Source organism: Ursus maritimus, unplaced genomic scaffold, assembly GCF_017311325.1.
Source record: "Ursus maritimus isolate PB19 unplaced genomic scaffold, ASM1731132v1 scaffold_20, whole genome shotgun sequence".
Lineage (NCBI taxonomy): Eukaryota > Metazoa > Chordata > Mammalia > Carnivora > Ursidae > Ursus > Ursus maritimus.
Window position 1 is genome coordinate 39,044,673 of NW_024424453.1, and position 5,303 is coordinate 39,049,975.

Genomic DNA, 5,303 nt, shown 5'->3' on the forward strand with positions numbered 1-5,303 from the left:
GGTTTTGGGGGCTGCCTGCCCCTCGGCCTCCTTCGTTGATCTTTTGCTGCCAAGCCCATGCCAAGCGTCTGCTGCACAGACGCACACACTTAGGCGCATAAGGCTGTGTGCCCTGAATGGGGTCCTACATGGCAAGCAGAGTCCTACATAACTTTGCATTTAGTTATAAGGGTCTATGTTTATGGAGTCCTCAGCTCCACCCTCCTGTCTTCGTTTTGAGGCCACGGAGAGCGCTGGTAAAATTGCTGGACTTCACACCGCTTCTCCACCCTGGTTGCCCTTGGAAATCATCTGGGGAGGTTTAAAGAGTCCAGTTGCCCAGCCCACACACCAGACCCATCATATCAGAATTTGCAGAGGTGGGACCCAGGCACTGAGATGTTTTCTTGAAAGCTCCCCAAAAGATTCTAATGTGCAGTCAGTGTGATAACCGTCATACATGGTAATGGGATCTCGGTAAAATACAGATTCTGGTTCAGGCCTGATCAGCTCCCAGGTGACGGTAATGCTGCTGGTCCATGGACCATACTTTGAGGATCACGGGTTTTAGGGCAGTGGCTCTCAGTCTTGGCTGCACATCAGAATCCTCGTGGAAGCATGAAAAATGTTGATGGCCATCTCTGTCCTAGAAATGTTTATCTACTTGGTCTGGGCTGAGGTGTGGGCATCAGGCATTCCCCCCGCGAGTCTGCTGTGTGGCTGGTTGGGCACCACTGCCCAACACACTCCCAGGGTCTCTGTCCGTGCTTCTCTAACCCCGCCTCCCAGTCTCCACTCCTAACCGATGTCCTCCCCACCCCCTTTCCTCACTGCTGCTCTTCCCGATGAAACAGTAGTCTCCAGTATGGTTTCAGCAGCAGGGAGGGCGGCCAGGCTGGCAAACATCTCTCCGGGTGCACAGGATTCCATCATGAGGGACTCCTCTCTGTGCAGGGAGCACCACTCTCGCCTAGGGGGCCTTTTTTTTTTTTTTTTAAGATTTTATTTATTTATTTGACAGAGAGACAGCCAGCGAGAGAGAGAACACAAGCAGGGGGAGTGGGAGAGGAAGAAGCAGGCTCATAGCGGAGGAGCCTGATGTGGGGCTCGATCCCATAACGCCAGGATCACGCCCTGAGCGGAAGGCAGACGCTTAACTGCTGTGCCACCCAGGCGCCCCTCGCCTAGGGGGCCTTTTAAACATACAACATTCGTGGAAATGGGAGCACATTCAACCTCTGACAAGTCTCTCAAAACCTGTCCTGGACTTCCTCCTTCTGAATGGCCTCTCTCCCATCCTGTCTCCAAAACAGAACCAGAACGCTCTTTCTGAAATGCAAAATCAAATTCAATCCTTGAGTAAACCCTCCCGTTCTTCCCGCTGCTTCTTCTAGGACACAGTCAGCCCAGGCTCCGGCTTTACCTGCTCCATTCCAAACCACTGCGTTCTGTGCAGTCCCGGAACCTGCTGGCGCCCCTGGCCTGGGCTCCTGCCCTTCCCTCTGCAATGCTCAGCCACTGGCCCCCTCCCAACCCAGGAGTCCAGTGAGGAGAACACCCTAGCTGGCAGTTCTGTGTTCCCCACAGATCGGACCCATTGTGCCCACAGCATCTAGCAACATAACTATTCACAAAACAGGAAGGAAATCACCTAGCACTTGAATGGGTTGGGTGGGGGTGGGACTGGGGCTGGGAATGACTAAAGGAAGAGAAAAAGGAGAAAAGGGGAATGAGCCACCCACCCTATACATACCTAAGGGCGTAGGATCAGAGCTTCCTAGGGCCATTCCATTCTGGGTCTTCAGGATGGCAATTCTTTCTTTTCAAAACACCATATGGTAGCTCTGGCCTAGGCTCCTGGAGTGATTGAAGGGTCACTAGAAAATGGAAGGATGATTCAATAGGCTTTCTTAACCAAACACATCCCTGCTGTCTGGTAACTCTCAAAAGCCCCCAGTGTTAATTCAAAAATAATGACTCTGTTTCATAAAGATTGGAAAAGGGCTGGGGTGCCTGTGTGGCTCAGTCGGTTGGGCGTCTGCCTTCGGCTCAGGTCGTGGATTGAGCCTGCCTTCGGCTCAGGGTCCTAGGATTGAGCCTGCTTCCTCTGCTGCTCTCCCTGCTCGTGCTCTGTCACTCACTCTCTCTCTTTCTCTCTCTCTCAAAAATAAAATAAAATCTTAAGGAAAAAAAAAATTGGAAAAGGGCGCCTGGCTGGCTCAGTCAGTGGAGCATGTGACTCTTGATCTTGGGGTCATAAGTTAGAGCCCCATGTTGGGTGTAGGGACTACTTAAAAGATTGGAAACATTTTTCACTGGACATAAATGTGCACATACCCCACTATGAAGGGGAGTCCATTGAAACCCAACCTTTGCGGGCTGTGTCTCTAGAAAGTGGCTTTTCTGCCAATATGGAGTTCAATCCCAAAGGAAGATGAAACAAATTATTTCCACTGTGACCTTTCTCTGTCCCCTCCTCCTCTCCATTCTCCCCTTTCTCTTCTCATTCACTCCCCCTTTCCTCTCCATTCTACTGGCTGCTTTTCAACGTTTATTGGTGTAACTTGACTAAGTTAGAGCCCTAGCCCTGCTTTTAGACATGACCGCAAGTCCAACTTTGAGAGCCCTAGCCTGGAACACACCCTTATCCCTTCTAGGTCAGCTTCGCCTCGGCCAGTTTTTCTGTCCAAACCACCCATGATGGATGAGAGTCTGGATCTTGCCCTCCTGCAAGTGCACTCAGGGCTGTGGGCTGTCCCCAGTGAGCGTGCTATAGTGCAAGTGAGTGAGGATGCCATCGAAGACCCTTGAGTACCTCGAACAAGCCAGTCTTTTGACAGCCGTGTTTTGTTGTGTTTTTAATAAAACCCTTCTCCTTAAATATTTTATTTATTTGACAGAGAGACAGCCAGCGAGAGAGGGAACACAAGCAGGGGGAGTGGGAGAGGAAGAAGCAGGCTCCCAGCGGAGGAGCCCGATGTGGGGCTCAATCCCAGAATGCCAGGATCACGCCCTGAGCCGAAGGCAGGCGCTTAACGACTGAGCCACCCAGGCTCCCCTTGACAACCATGTTTTAACTGTCATTAGTAATAAATAACTTGTTGCTTTAAAAAAAAAATCAAAATACATCCAAGTATTCTAAACCAGAACCCCCTTAAATTTTAACATGCATCTGGAACACCTTTGCAAATGTAATTCTGTGCTTCCATCGGTGAAGATGATGTTCAGAGACTTAATGGGGATAGACATGCCTTTAAAAATATAAAAATTGTCAAGGTTTTAGTAGGAGTTAAGTCGATGGTGTGCTTCCTTATTGTGGAGCATGATGGAGACCAGGGCCCTCAGTAATGATTTATTTAATAAAACAATTAATGAATTGAAAGTAGAAGGGGGGAATTTGCCCAGCTGTCGCACATCATTGCCATCTGTTGGGTTCCTGCCTCACCTGTGAGCTCCTTAGAAGGCAGTAGAGTGCCTGACACACAGTAGGGGCTCAATAAATGTTTATTGAACTGAATTGCTTGTCTGATAGCTGAATCAGTGAAGCAGATGTAAAAAGAAATTGCCCAGCTCTGAAAGCTCCCTTTGGATTTTAGCCAAAACTCTATTTCAGCAAATACTATTAGGATTAAAGATACACTTACTCACAGAGAAAAATAAAATGGGAAGTCACTCTTTTTTCTCATCGTGTTAAAAAAAATCTTTTGAAATCATCCTCTGCCATTTCTTATCCATCAGCATTACATTAACATGATCTGTTGCTGTGAAAATGCTTCCCTTAAACACATCAAATGGATTAATGCTGGCACTTTATCAGGTACAATTTCTGTTTCCATAAAACATCTTTAGACATATAAAAACTACTTAAATGAGAAGGAGAAAATCCTTCCCTTCTCACATCATCCAGTTGACTCTGTGGAAAAAGCTGACATTTCTAGAGGCCTGGGCTTTGTTCCCTCCCGCGGGAGCTGTTGCTTTGTGAAGGGGCCAGCTCCTCCCTGTGAACCTGTCTTCTCCTTAAGCCTGTAGCAGCCTGGGGAGCGCAGCTGGCTGACTTCTTCGGGGCTGCAGCCAGCATGGACCAAGTAGAAGAAGGAACCGAGACAGCAAAGGAGGGCACAGGAGCTGAGCCAGGTTAACTTCTTGTAAAGCGCTTGGAAAATCTTCCTCAGTCCTGTCCTTGGGGGACAGTGGAAACATAGGGCGTAGACTTGGGGTCATCACTTGGGACGTCTCAGAATGCAGCCCAGGACACCGAGGTAAGGAAGGCATTGTTGCCTGGAGCCTTCCCTCCCTCATCCCTACCCATTCTTTGTGATCCATAGCTTCTGATGCACAAGGAATATTCTAGACTTGCCGTTCTCAACATGTTGTCCCCCCAACCCCTACCAGCAGCATCACCTGGGAACTTGTTGGAAATGCCCATCCTCCATCTAAGACCTACTGTCTCTGCACTCTGGGTATTAATAAGCCCTCCGGGGGATTCAGATGCTTGTCTGAGTTTGAGAACCACTACGTTTGGCAAGCCCCGGAGAGGGAGTTTCTCTCTTTTCCAGCTGGCAAGGATTCCCATCAATTCTCCAAATTCCCTTCAAATGGCTCCCCCCAGCTGAGGACTAACTAAACTTGTCATTTGTTACAATTTCGAAGGGTTTTCAAGAGGACGGAAAGAAGGTAGCATTTACTGAGCACCTGTTATGTGCAGACATGCCACAAACCTGTCCTGTGCCTCATTTCTTTAATGTGCAAAGCAATCCTTTCGACTTGATGTTACGCCATTGTTATGGGCTGACTTGTGTCCCTCCTAAAGTCACATGCTGAAGCCCTCAACCTCAGTACCTCAGACTGTGACTGCGTTTGGAGAGCTTGTCTTTCAAAAAAAAGGGGGAGGGGCCCTTGGGGGGCTCAGTGGATTAAGCGTCTGACTTCAGCTCAGATCATGATCCCAGGGTCCTGGGATCGAGTCCCACATCGGGGTCCTTGTTCAACGGGGAGCCTGCTTCTCCCTCGCCTGCTGCTCCCCCTGCTTGTGCTCTCCCTCTCTGTCAAATAAATAAAAATCTTTTTAAATTTTTTTTTAAAAAAACGATTCGTTCAAATAATGCCTGTGGGTGGGCCCTAATCCAATCTGATCAGTGTCTTTGTAAGAGGAGATGAGGACACACAGCAGAGACCTGTGCACACAGAGGAAAGACCATGTGGGGAGAAGGTCATCACTGACAAGCCAGGGAGAGAGGCCTCGGGAGAAACCAAACCTGCCCACACCTTGATCTTGGACTTCCAGCCGCCAGACTGTGAGAAATGAATTTCTGTTGTTGAAGCCC